Genomic DNA, 14,995 nt, shown 5'->3' on the forward strand with positions numbered 1-14,995 from the left:
AATTTGGCCTGACAAAAATGGAGGTAATTTTTGCAAACCCCAGAATAATCAAACACAGCAGTGAGCACCACCCGATGAGTTCAATGGGATTGATGGCAAAAGGAATCAGAGGTAGAAGAAAAAAGGGGCAGAAGAAAGCATATTAAAAAGGATGAAATTGAAATAAATCACTAGTTCAGTGGAAAGTGTTATTCTTTGATTCTTTTAAAGCAGGTTCAAGACGATTTGTCCACTTAAAACACATAGGAAATAGATTATATACTTGGTAACTCCTTGTAAAAATATGCAGATGATCATGGGGGACCAGTTTTCATGTTGCTTCTTCTATTCACAGAGCCAACCTGCTGTTATTAATAGGCATATTTTATGGCAATCAGAAACCCAGACAATTGTGCTAACCACTGGGTTCTTGCAGAATGAGCAGCCAGGTCTGCAAAAAGCGCTTCTTATAGAAACGGCGTTAACCTGCTCTGTTGCTCTTCATTTAACTAAAATATTACACTTGTAGGAACATAACTATATGTAGATTGCCACGAACATGTATTTAACTAATGAACTGATGCTAGTGCTAGTCAATAAGGACACAACCCATCACAAATAAGGATTTTTCATTCCTCCTGGTTTCATTGTGTTAGATTTTGAGTGCATGCTTAACTCTCCCACTGAAATCAGTGTGAGCTGATTGAATATTGTTCAAATATTGTTTTGGAATGTGTGAATTAGGTAATTTTGCCTTTCAATGCAAACTGAATCAAACTTATCCCTCATCCTACTCCTAGTCCCCTTGATTTGCCCTGCAGCCTCAGATGGGGTGAAGGATGATATCCCATGAATAGTGGTGGAGTATAATCCCTCTGCCAATCCAGTCGTATTATGTATGCAGAAATGGGGGAAGCTGCTATTTTCTCCTTTGCCTCTGGTGGCAAAACATATTGGGCAGGCGCTGTTCATGTACTGGTATTGTATTTTGATAGCCCTCCTTTCCCTCTCTCCCCATGTTTTATTTGCCTGTTAGATTGTGAGCCTTTAAACAGGGCCTATTTTTTAAATCACATCTTCCCCATTTTGGGAGATGATGAGGTGAAATAAAAAGGAAGCAAATGCCAACAAACCAAGAGAGGTGATTATGAACAAGTTGGGATCTGAACTTCCAAATAATGCCAACTGAATTAGCATAGAGCTGGCGTTATGCAAGTGTTTTATGTAACTAATAATAATGAGAGATTGTAAACAGATAGAATATAAAACTACTCAATAAAACAAAATGGAATAATGACCAAATGCGTTTCAACCCTATAGTCTCTGTTTATACACACACACACACACACACACACACACACTATTTGGCATTTACAGAACAGCAAACAACTTAAAACAAACTGTGTGTGTGTGTGTGTGTGTGTCAAAAGCAACTACACCTGCAAATAAAAATGCAGTTCTTAAAAATATTGTAATCTAATGGAAAAATATGTAAATAGAATTACAGTCGTACCTCGGCTCCCAAACGCCTTGGGAGTCGAATGTTCCTGTTCCCGAATGATTGAAAACTGGAAGTGAGTGTTCTGGTTTTCTTTTTTTCTTTTTTTGGAAGCTGAATGTCTGGCACGGCTTCCGCTATTGTTTCCGGCGCACCTGTGCAATCGGAAACCAATTGGAAGTCGTGCCTTGGTTTCCGAATGTTTCGCAAGTCGAAAGGACTTCCGGAACGGATTCTATTCGACTTCCGAGGTACGACTGTATTAAAAGGCAGTTCACCAAATGGGGCTATTAATAATAGTCATCTGGTCACAGATGTGTATTTTTCAACCAAAACAGGCACTCAAAAGCTGATTACAGTAGATGATTAACCACATTTTAACAGCTAACCTTTTTGTAACTAAGGGTTGGTTCACACAAATGGTGCTTATTCTTCCCTACAACCCCACAGATAATCATAAATATGGATGCACACTTAGATGAACAATCCTTAATAGATACATACAGGGAATGGTCATAATCATTAATTGCCATTCTTGTGACCTACCTTTGCCAACCTGCCATTACCAGAGAAATGCTCCAGTTAAGTCTGTGTTTGTGGTCAGTTTGTGAAGACTATGCTTGTGAAATCTTGGTTTTCTCCCAAGGCCATGAGAGGAACAATCCATTTGAGAAATTTATCCAGCCCAGTACACCAATCTATATTTCTTCTGTTTGTCTTAAAGGGCTGTAATTTGCAGAGTGATTTAACAGTCGGTCTATCTTCCCAGAGATCTCTGGAATTGTAGCTCCGTGAGAGGAATAGGGGTCTCCTCTGAGCACCCTTAACAAACTGCAATCCCCAGGATTCATTGGGGGAAGCCATGGCTATTTAAAGTTGTATCATAGTGCTTTCAATGTATAGTGCAGATGGAACCACTGGTGTCCAGTTATTTGGGTTATTTGACAGTCTATAAGTGACGCGGGTGGCGCTGTGGGTTAAACCACAGAGCCTAGGGCTTGCCGATCAGAAGATTGGCGGTTCGAATCCCCATGATGGAGTGAGCTCCCGTTGCTTGGTCCCTGCTCCTGCCAACCTAGTAGTTCGAAAGCACTTCAAAGTGCAAGTACATAAATAGGTACCGCTCCAGCAGGAAGGTAAATGGCATTTCTGTGCGCTGCTCTGGTTCGCCAGAAGCGGCTTAGTCATGCTGGCCACATGACCTGGAAGCTGTACGCCGGCTCCCTCGGCCTATAGAGCGAGATGACCCCAGAGTCATCAGTGACTGGACCTAATGTTCAGGGGTCCCTTTACCTTTACCTTAAGTGACATACTTGAAATTGCATCTGAACTGAGTTGCATTGCATGAGTTTTTCAGGCCTTTATTCACCACTCACCACATTGCTTTCTCACTTGTTGCATAAGGCATTGACAGAATTTTCATTTGACCATTTTTGAAGTAGCAAGCAGAATGTTCTTGCCTAAGTACAAATATATCCCAGGCAGAGGAAAAATGGGGAAATGTGCACCTTTCAATAACATTGCCTGTATTTTGACAGAAGACTTTATAAAATAAAAATAGCTGAACATCCATTTTATCTCAGACACTATTGCTGTTTAATGAAATCTTGGACTAAATATGAAAAACAATTTCCAGACATTGTAATGCTAGGTAACGAAGATAAGGTCGCAGAATCATAGGACTGTAGGGACCTTTGAGGTCATCAAGTCCAATCCCCTGCAATGCAGGAATAAGGTCCTCCTAAGTAACATTTCCTAAAGGTCTGGTTTCCACTGTGCTCTCTCATAAATTATCTCAGGTATGTATGAATTCACAGCAAAAGGTATTTCTGTTTGTACACCTATAAGATTGTCAGTGGTTACTGTCTCTGGGGACAGATTTTGTTGCTATTTAGGGCAAGCAGAGTTAGAGGGTGGTTCTATGTACATTTACCTGGAAGCAGGCCTCACTGAAAACCGACATATGCTATAAGCCGGGGGTGAGAGGCAGAGGGAGAGGCCAGAGGTACATCAGCATCTTAATCTTAAGGGCCAAATTCACAGAGTGCAGGGAGCAGCCAAACCCACGTACAGCTCTTCATATGGTGAACCATTGAACAGCAAAGCATGTTCTCCTTCATGGAGAGCACGTGTTGCGGTGGGGGCCGACAAGACACTCCAAAGTTGTGGGGCGGGCTAATTGATCATTGGCCACTGTTGTGATTGGGCTTCCCTTGTTGTTGGGATGAAGTTAATGTTGCCATTCTGTAACTGACAGCTTGAAATGTTAAAACTCCCTGCACGAAGCGTAGAGCTTCCTCTTTTCGCTCCGTGCATCAGATTGCCCATCCCCCCTATAATTAGGGTTTTTCGCATTGACCTTGCTATGCCTGTCATGGAGTCGTCTGCTCTTGGGGCAGGGGCCCGGTAGGAATTTTGTCCATCTGGCTGACTGGCTGGTGCCATTTGGTTTTTGCCTACTGTGTAGCAAATCGTCACAACTTGTAAGGTTGCGGTTAGCCATTGGTTTAGGGTTTGGTTGGTTGAGGGGCATGGATTGGCTGTGCCTGCCCCTCTAATGCTGCTGCAAGGGTATTCCATTAAAGGAATACAGGGGCTCATCATTGCTTTTGTCCGAACCCTGTCAAGGGGCTAGGGCCACGAAAGAGCCCCTGGTTGCATTTGGGGAGGGCTGAAGGCAGGTTCCCTGCTCTGTCGCTATCCCCAAAATGTATTCCCCTTTTCTGGCTTTCGCAGGGTTGCGAAATGCCAGTCTGTCCCCATTGGGGGCAACTAGTTGCAACCAATGCCTAAGCAACCACTCACATTTTTTGTATTTTAATAAAGTTGTAGCCAAAATTATGCCAAAAACCTTAAACAAAAATTCCGTATGATGTGTGAGTTATTTGGGGTGGCTTGGGGACCTTGACACACAAAGGGGCAGCTACTTTGTAATGTACTTTCAGGTCCTGGACCAGGCAGGCAATTTGAGAGTTCTGGACAGGAAGGTGTGTAAGAAAGCTTCTTGTTCCAGTGTATTCCTGTAGCTTTGGTCATTCTGTGGTCCTTGCTCCTGCCTCCTGGTTTGTCCTCTAGCTCTGACTTGTTTTGTGGTCATATTCCTCGCTTCCTTCTTGCTTCTTCCTCCTTGTTTGCTCTTCAGTCTAGATTTATGGCCCTGACCTCTGGCTTGGTTCCCAATCCTCCCTCCCTGCCCTCCGAATTGTGACTGATTCAGAGCCTGATCCCCCAGCTCACGGCTCATCCCAGATGTGTCTCCAAATTTCGTCTCTGACATGGTTCTCAAGAAATGGTGTGCCTGACAAAGGAATCAATAACCATGTTACACATTACCAAGTTCTGATAATATGCGCTTTTATTTGTATTCAGAAATACAAATGTTAGAGTCAAAATACAAATATAAATATTGGTCTAGATGCACAGCCCTACCTCTTTAACACAAAAATTGGACGCATGTGTCTTTAAGAGGGCAGCTTTCTATTGGAAATGCTTGTGTAGGGAATAAAAGATGGCTGGCTTTATTGGACTGGTTGGGTCTTTATGTGAACATTACTAAAATTGCTACCTAAGCTAAAATGGCATACTGGCACTAGTGCTACCTGTATTAATCAAGGCACATTTTGGGCACAGAAGTATACTTTCAGTTCACTAAAACATCACAAGCTGTACTGCTAATGAAGAAGGGAAAACCAGTTTTAAAATAATGAACCTCCTGTAGTTTTTGTATGTGATTCTTTTTTCTTTTCTTTTTGAAAAAATTGTGTTGTTGTTCAACTGTATTCCAAATCAAAATGACTATAAGGTGAGCTGCAAAACAAACAGTACAGTTGGGTGTGTTACTTTCTTTTCACTAATATAACTATAATTGTTGTGTTATTATGGTACAATATCTTGCAGTGAATGACAACACAAGTAAAGAGTTTGATCCTGCAAATTCTCCATCCAAGAATATTTTCAAGCTTGTTTGTTCCTTTTGTGTACAATTTTGATTATTTGGTTCTTTTTGAAGTGTCACAGTAAAAATAAGATGCATACCTTGGCTTTCATATATATTTAAAAACCGAGTCAGATCCCTTAATATGGATAGATCCAGAAGTGTGTTTTTGGCTTCTTCCTGATAACTAATTTTAAAATATGTGTATGTAGAACCTCCGCAAGAATTTCATTTCATTTTGGGGTACTTACTGAAAAACCTAAGTATATTGGCACACTATGGCTTTGTCAAAATTGACAAGGGAGTGGACAGATTTTTCTTCCTGATCTGATGTTAAATTATTTTATTTAACCTTGTAATATTGCAAGCAATTTGGGGAGGGGGGATTTTTTTGAGTGTGGGTGATTTAGAGAATAATTTGTAGCAAGCTGCAGAGAGTTGGCACAACTTTTGTATAGACGATTAAATTGGGTAGACATGACACATTGCTCAGTGACCCAGAGGTGGACATAAGACAGACTTGTCTCTCTGGATTTAAGCAAGGTCAGTCTAGTTCAACATTCTGTTCCCAACACTTCCCAATTTTATGCCTTCAACAGAGCTAGATGATGCTTCTGGGAGTACACAACAAGCCATGATGCAAATGACCATCATCTTACTCTCTGTTCCTTCCATCTGATAGTCAGTGCTCTACTGCCACTGAATGGGAAGGTTGCATTTTATAGTCATGGCTGATAGTTCTTGATAGACCTATCTTCAGTCTGTACAACTGCCTTGCAACACTTCCTAATTCATCTTTGGTAGATTATCAATGTGATGATGAAATGTCAAACACTAATTTCCACCTCTTTGACTGAGCTTTGTGAGTCATGCAAAAATATTTGGAATAAAGGGAAAAAAGAGGACTACCCATGGAACTCTGAAACAAAACTGAAAAGCTAAGTCATTCACCTCCTTTCTTTGCAAATGCTTTTCTACTGGCTCATTCATCTCTACTTCACCTGGGACTTTAGCAGTGATAAGGTTAATGATAAGGTCTTGAGGCATTGTGGTCATTTTTGGATATGTGCATGTCTTGTGGGAGATGAGAAACGCATTCAGTTTGAAAATAAGAGGAAGAGAAAAGGTTGGTGGGTGGTTCTAATTGGATTGTCTTCTTCCTCCAATGGTCCATAAAGACATCTCGGTCTGGGAAATGTGAGTTCTGCAAGCTACATGAGTCACATATCCAAAGTAAGGTGTGTAGGCAGCATATAAAAATATTTTATAGTACTTTCATGTTTCTTCTCTTGAAAGCATAACCCCTGTCCGATTAAGTAGCACTTTTTATCACCTCAAAAAAATAAGGAATGAAGGAAAATCTCAGTTTTGTACTTTGGGATAATGGTAGTCATCAAATGTCTGAATAATCTGAACTTTCCTCACTGAATGAAGATGTTCTACAAGAGGAACTTCACTGATTATCTTTGAATAACATCTAAGGCAGGGCTGGAAAACTCCCATCAGCCCCAGTTAGTATGCCAAATGTTCAGGGATGATGGGAGTTGTAGTGCAACAACATCTGGAGGGCTACAGATTCCCCAACCTTGCTTTAGATGCTGCTCAACCAATAAGTGAAGTTGACCTGCATATACTTTACACAAGAATACAGCAGCAGAAAATGTCATTGTTTCCTATGTAGTCCAAATATTATTATTTTCCCCTAAAGCATAGTTTAAAAAGTTTGGACCAATTCTATTCATCACTGTGCTAAGAAAACTTCCCATACAATTGTGGACTAAGATCACAGCATTGATACTGGCGGGCTTCTGTTGGCAGTGGAACTGAACTCCAGTCCCCCCACCATAGCAGCCATCAGTACTTCTACACTGACAGCTGCCTCCTGCCTCCTGCCCCTGCTCTATCACTCATTAGCTCGGTGAGGTGTTGTCAGTTCTAGAGAGAAGGCAGAAAGGGGCAGCATCCCCTCTCTAGGCCTCTCATGCTGTATCATCTATGCTTTTTTGGTCCATTGATATTACAAAGGCCATACAAATTTGTGTCAACTAGCTATAATACTTTCTTGGGTTCCATGATCACTGCAGATGGTGACAGCAGTCACAAAATTAAAAGACGCCTGCTTCTTGGGAGAAAAGCAATGACAAACCTAGACAGCATCTTAAAAAGCAGAGGCATCACCTTGCCAACAAAGGTCCGTATAGTTAAAGCTATAGTTTTCCCAGTAGTGATGTATGGAAGTGAGAGCTGGACCATAAAGAAGGCTGATCGCCGAAGAATTGATGCTTTTGAATTCTGGTGCTGGAGGAGACTCTTGAGAGTCCCATGGACTGCAAGAAGATCAAACCTATCCATTCTTAAGGAAATCAGCCCTGAGTGCTCACTGGAAGGACAGATCCTGAAGCTGAGACTCCAATACTTTGGCCACCTCATGAGAAGAGAAAAGACCCTGATGTTGGGAAAGATGGAGGGCACAAGGAGAAGGGGATGGCAGAGGGCAAGATGGTTGGACAATGTTCTCGAAGCTACCAACATGAGTTTGACTAAACTGTGGGAGGTGAGGTAGTGGAAGACAGGAGTGCCTGATGTGCTCTGGTCCATGGGGTCATGAAGAGTCGGACATGACTAAACAACAACAAGAAGAAGCTATAATAGGAAGGACATGGGTTTCTTGAATTCTGTTCAACTCAGAGGTGAGCAATTTATATTAAGCTGTGGCAGATCAACTCAGCAGAGTTGCATTGTATTCTACAACCTGCTCCTTTTACAGTGTTTGATCTGATTTGCGTGACATGGTAACCAAACCATTGTTGAATGAGACTGCATAAATATGCAGGTTCCCAGAGAGGAGCTCATGTTTCGGCTCAGCATCTTCCATACTAGGGTTCCTGGTTAAACTCTTGCCTCACTAACCCCAAGCCGTAGTTAAGGAAGTCTGCACATTTGCATTATCTGGCTAAGCTATACTTTGGGTTACCAAGCCATGCAAAACTGCCCTTTGTCTATCCTCCCCTTTTTGGAGAAGGATGTATTTTGGCCTATGTTCACTTATAGTAGTTCCAAATGCTATATTAATAGCGTAAAAAATAATATTCTAAAATTATTTGAGTTGGCTTCTCTGTCTTTGAACACTTTTCTTTCTGTGAATCCCATTTTGAAGGGATCACTGAGGTTTCATTTCCTTGGGAGAAATAAATGACAAAGAATAGTTGGGAATGGAAACAATGAGAAATCAATACGCCAATTAATTCAGACATGCTGTATAGCATTTTAGCTCATAGGTTAAGGCTGTAGTACAAGGACCACTTAGCGTAGTGCTGCTTTTTTGAGAACCAAGGGCATGGGGAGCTGCAGTTCTTGTCCAGCATAAGTGGCTTGGAAATTACAGCCAATGGGCTGAATCAACAGAATATTGTATAATGCAGTTATGTTCATCTACCTGTGAGTGTGGATGGGGTTTATTTTTTAATTTTTATGGGGGGGGGGGGAATGAATTTGGCATTGGTGAATAATTGAGTGATGAAGTCCATAAAAACAATAATGCTTCTACAAGGCACTAAATGCTCAACAAAATGCTGCTTTTAATATTGCGGGGAAACATGATTGCTGGTTGCCAGTTGACATAAGGTTCTGCAATGGGGGGAGTTTTGATATGTGAAACGTTCGCTTCTACTGGACAAAAATTGGCAATAAAGAGCAGAAGATCTTTGTTGCTTATTTTACAGCATATCTTAATGATAAAGCAAGGGTTTTTAGTGTCAAAGAACAATCCCTACGATTTTCTCTTGCCCTTTCCTTTAAAACTTTTAATTGCTTCTGTGTGGCAAAATAAAATATAAAACACTTGGACAAGCGTTGTCACCGATGCCTGCAAATTATGTTTCTTTCCTTCCATTATTTTCAAAAGCCAAGGGATGCGTTAACAGTCGCTTGGAAGAGATATCACAACACCAGTTAGAACTGCAGCAGGGATGCTCCAATATCACAGTTGGATCCGCCAGCTCCAGATTAAAATGGCACCTCCTTGTCATTAGTGGGAATAAGCCAAATAAATGACTTGCACAGTTATGTTTATAGGGTTGTGGGGTGAAATTACTGCTACATTTCTTTCCACTGAATATTTTCAGGGAAGGGAGTAGCATTACTGAGCCCGGCTTCGGCTGGGAGGGCAGGATATAAATAAAATGTTGTTGTTGTTATTTTTATTATTATATTTATTATTTCTCCAGCCGTCTAGTTGACCACTGTGAAAACAGGAGGCAGGACTAGATGGACCATTGGCCTGATCCAGCAGGCTTGTCTTATATTCTTGCTCGGCCAAATCACTAGAATGCATCATGGAAGCTGAAACAGGCATCTTCGTTTCAGTAAGATCCAGCAAGCTGGAGCTCTTAGTGCTGGTCCCTATTTTCTCTACATCAACCCTGAAAGTGGAGCAGCATTTTTGACTCCTTTCTCGGTTTTTTGTATTTAAAAAAAAGCTTGCTTCATTGTGGGAGGCAATCTTCCTGTGATAAATAGTGTAGGTGGCACTGCCATCAGCTTCTCTGCGTAGGGCTCTTCCTTTAGCTTATTGGCCCATTGAAGCAGTGATGGAATACCATGGGGCAGTTCTCCCATGGATGTTCCACTTGCCCTGGCAGGTGTGCTGCTGCCATGTGACCCTCGTAAACGAGGCTTTTGGTGTTGGAGCAGCAGTAGTGCGGGGGGGGGGGAGCACCTTCCCATTTCAGCTGAGACAGTGAAATGGGGTGGGGGCACCTCTGCTTATGGCAGCAGTGTTGCAATTCACAGCCTGCCATAGTCACAGCCTGCTATGCCTCTGCTTAGATGATGCCACATCCATGCCATTCCAGAGGCATTTTTCTTCTCACTACCAATAATCTCTGACTGCAGCATCATTCAAACAGTCCCCTGAACCACTGGCTGTCGTTCCATCATTACAATTTCTAGATCAGGTCTAATGCTCTGGAAAACAACAGGACCCCTGGATCCATTCTAGAAATGGTTTCAGCCCTGGCAAAAGTCAACATTCTGGCACAAAGTCAGCTGTGGCCCTTGCTTAATTCTGGGACAAGCAGATCAAGGCAAAAGTTAGCTCAAGGCCGTATGCTTTTTCACATCTCTATAAGGTACTTGAAGAATGCATCCTAGGAAAGAAGAAAGGCTGGAAAAGTGGTTGTTTCAATGTCCTCCAGCACTGGTGATCAATTGGCTAAACTTCATTCACTGGAGGAAGTTCCTATTGGGCACAGGGTGACATCAAACATCGGAGTAGCTGAAGCCCATTGATTTCAATGGGTCAGCTTTGAATATGAGTTGGTTGGACATGGCTTCTTGTGTACAATAATTACCAGAACTAACACGAGCACAACAGTGCATAGTCATGAAAAATGGTAGGGAAGAGCTGAGAAGCTTACATAGGCCCTTGAACTGTCCATTACTCCCTAAAGAGGGCATCCTCATGCTGTTATAATTATGGCACCGCATACCCAAATTGCAAATCATTTTACTTCATGCTGATCCCAATGAGATTAAGTGAATTGCATGCTTGTCTCCATCTGATTTTGTTGTGCTTGATACCCTCTTCAGAGGTAATTCATAACACACAAGGAAAATAGGCAATGTTTATATGAGTTCTGTTTTGTTGGAAGTGGGGTTTTGCTCACTGATCACTTACCTGAATCTAGTTTCTCTAGGTGCATTATTGTTTAAAGCGAACAATTTATTTTAAGCTGTGGCGGATCACCAAAGTCTTGCTGTACTCAAGCCATGTAATAGCTATCTAGTTCCAGAAATACAGGCACAGGAATTTGGAAGGCAAGCAAAGGAATCAGTAATAAATTCAATGGGTCAAAGTGGAAACGAGGGCAATGAAGAAGCAATAGATCATATGAAAGTGGAAGACCTCAACGTATCTCATAAGCAGTCTACCACACAAATGCCAGTATGATATCATAAACCAAGTCAATGACTGTTTTCAGAGGGCAGAAGCCATAGAACTTTTAGTTACATGATTTTTTTGGGGGGGGGGGGATGAACATGATCCTGCCAAAGATAAATATTTTAAAGTTTCATTGATTTCAATGCAAATAATACAGTCATAACTTGGGTTGAATGTGCTTCGGGTTGAGCGTGTTCGAGTTGTGCTCCGTGGCAACCCGGAAGTAATGGAGTGCGTTACTTCTGGGTTTTGCCACTCGCGCATGCGCAGACGCTCAAAATGACATCACACACATGCGTGGAAGCGGCAAAACGCGACCCGCGCACGCGCAGACATGCCGTCGCGGCTTACGTTGTGTTCAGGATGCAAATGGGGCTCCGGAACAGATCCCATTCGCATCCCGAGGTACCACTGTAGTTTAATTCTCTCCAGATGCTATCATTGGCTTCCACCTATATTTGGAAGCATCGTTGAATTTTTGAGGCTGAGGATTCCTGTCTACATTTGGTTATATTAAACACTCAGGTTATGTATCTGTACAAATTTAGATTTGCCATGCTCAATGATTCATAGGGTGAAGGATGAAAATTTAAAGCCAATTTTCCTAAGAAAATTGGTTTAAGAGACTTTCAGACCCCTGAAATGTTGGCCCCTAGATGCATTGTCTGCACTATTTTCATAACACACTTGTTTTGTAACAAGATAGAATAAATGTCTTGCATGAATGTGTGGCACAGGGGTAAGATCTTTACCACCCAGGCACCTCAAGATTTCTGTGAGGTTGTTTTTTTTTTTTTTGGCCAAAGTTAGGAAATCAGTCACTTCTGATCAGATGAGGTACTTTGGTAAAAGAGCATTTTAAGCCGCAAATGATGTTGTTTGTTAATTACAAAATTAATTGTCCAGATAAGGCACGGTATTGTGACTGAATCCCCATAGAAAACTAATTCTAGACTATAAAAGTACTGTCCTATAAAATGAGAGTTCTGTTTACATATTTTTATGTAATTGGGGGGAAAGTGTGGCTTTCCCCCTTCTATAACAGAGGTGAGAAGCCTTTGGACCTCCATTTGCTGTTGGATTTCAACTCCCATCAGCCCCAGCCAGCATAGCTTATGATCAGGGATGATGAGACTTATAGTCCAGCAATATCTGAAGTGCCACAGCTTCACTACTGCCCTCCTATAGAAATGAATGTCTAACTTCCTGTTGAAGGTCATGGAGCTGGATTACATTTTTGTACTTTTTCAAAGAAAGGCTCAGTGCAGTTACCAATGATCAGAATCTAATGTGGTCCACTGAAATGCACAGATTTTCATTGGATAGAGTGTTTGCAGGATCTGTTGCTAGGCAATAACTAGCTTGGTTTTCATACTTAATGTTAGCAATTCAGGGGTGGTTTTTTTTATTTCTTTGTTTTTGCAATGATAGCTCATGTTATTCTTACCAGATGTCCATGACTTTTACTACACATATGTGTAGACTCTTCTACATTTCACAGCTTTTAGAAAAATATGAACTGAACTCAAAAACACCTCCCCATCCACAACCCTACATAAGAAGAGAAGGCTGAAGTCTTTTGAGGTTCTTTTTTTAAAAAACAAAACAGTAGCATAACCCAAACAAATTAATATTTTGGTCTAAGATAAATATTTCAGAGTATCTTAGGACAGAGTGAAGTGCACTCCTAAATTCTTGAACCAGCCAGCTAGATAATTAGGACTATTGTACGTGTTAAACTACACTCTATCCTTGTGATGGAGTTTTGCTCTCAAAAACTGAATTCATTTAACATATTAGAAACATAGGAGGCTGCTTTTTTACCAAGTCAGACCAATAGTAAGTATCATTTCCCATGACTGGTAATGGTTCTCTAGGGTTTCACATGGGAGTCGGTCCTGTGTAAAACCCTGAAGAGATGCCACATTGAACTTGGGACCTTTTGTATGCAAAATGACCACAATGCTGAGCTGTGGCCCTTCCCTTAATTTTCTCTGCTTCCATGTCAGAACTTCACTTAATTTTGTAAAAAAATTTTTTACAGTGTTTCAAATTAATTATTCATTCCTTAAAAAAAAATCAAGAAAATTCCATTTCCTATATTTCTCATACTATTGTTTGCAACATGCTCTTGAGACTCATTCTCGCCTTCCCAATTTCAGAAGAAAATGAAAATAAATAGAACAATATGAACTGTGCACCACAGGCAATCATATCCATTTTGGAATAAGCAGAATTAAGGGTACAAATTGACAGAAAAAGGCATTTGATGGTATTGAGAGTACACTTTTGAAAATGCCATTCTATTCAAAGTTGGTGGAATTTTTTTGACAGAAGTAATACTTAAAACTTTTAAAAAAGAAAATGTAGATATCTTGGCACATTTATACAGGACTCTTGGAAGGGATATGAAGGGCTTCACAATAATGAACAGTTTGCACAACACAAAAAATGTGACACTTTCAGCAATTTAATGTCTGTGTACCAAAAGTACAAAACACATTTCCAGTTTAAAATCTATTAATAGTTTTAAAAAAATCCCAATATCTCTTATCCATAATAACTTTTCAAAATGCACTCTTTATTACAACTGAAGCTGCAGTATTTCACTTCTTTCCCAAGAAAATCCTGTTTGAACACATAAGGCTTCTGTTGTGCCAATACAGAGGAATGCTTACCAGTGCTGCTACTCCAAAGTGTGTGGAATTCCCTCACTAACAAGCGCTTCCCCCCATTCTTATCCAGTTCATGAACTCAAAGGATAGCACATACAGATTAGGGCTTTCCAATGGAATGAATGGGGACCCTTGAATGTGTGAGGGATAACATGTGAGCTCACATGGAATGGTGATAAGCAGAGCAATTCTATACTCACATTTATGTTGGTCGTCTGTTGGTGTGACGTCATCTCCACTGTCAGAGTGGAGTTTTTGCCACTTCCTAAGTCCAGTCAGCTAGCATAACTCAGGTATAGAATTGCACTCTGAGGTACATGAGTTTTATTCTGCACGGGCAGAATGAAACAAAACAGGCTGGATCAGTAGCTTTCCCTCACTCCTAAATATCCATGAAAAAGAAACTCTAATGTATGGAAGAAACTTAATGGTAGCCTGCAATTAATCACATCCTCCTAGTGCTATTATATAGTGAACCGTACACCCAATCAGCTACAATCTGCTACACTACCATAAACAAGCTAAGCCTTATCAAGATTCAAGTACGTTATTCTAGAAATAATTTCCTGCAGTGTTCGACCAGTCAGATTAATTTCACAACTTGTATTAAAGGGGTGCTACATTAGTAACACCAACACCTCTATATTCATGAGAAGCAAATGTTTAGGTTTCAATTCAATCATACATTTTTTTTAAAAACCCTCAAATTAAAACCAAGACAAAAATATTATAAATCCCATGAAACGAATACCAGTGGCTTTTCAATGAACATCATAGATAGTCCACACCAATAAACATTTGCTCCCAGAATGTATTTAAAAGTTGGTGGGAATAATGTATGAATGAGTACTTGTCTTCAGCCTTCTTGCCTGAACGCTACGTAGCAAGTGGTAACCCAGGAAAAAAACACACCAGCAAATCCTCCATTATGTAGGAACAATAAATAAACATTTGTTATACAATAGTGT

The 14,995-nt window shown here is 40.8% G+C and overlaps 2 long non-coding RNA genes across 2 annotated transcripts in view; one reads left to right on the top strand and one right to left on the bottom strand.

The window, feature by feature from the left end:
- The window catches only part of LOC308474904, a 106,943-nt gene that overhangs the window by 58,559 nt on the left and 33,389 nt on the right, over positions 1–14,995 (top strand). The window lies entirely within an intron of this gene.
- On the bottom strand, positions 5,318–7,834 carry LOC308476295. Its single transcript, XR_013985837.1, has 2 exons — positions 6,968–7,834; positions 5,318–6,826 (listed from the first exon to the last, which is right to left on the bottom strand). It is a non-coding gene; the product is annotated as an uncharacterized lncRNA (long non-coding RNA).

This window comes from Podarcis pityusensis (assembly GCF_964106645.2).
Source record: "Podarcis pityusensis genome assembly, chromosome: 4".
Lineage (NCBI taxonomy): Eukaryota > Metazoa > Chordata > Lepidosauria > Squamata > Lacertidae > Podarcis > Podarcis pityusensis.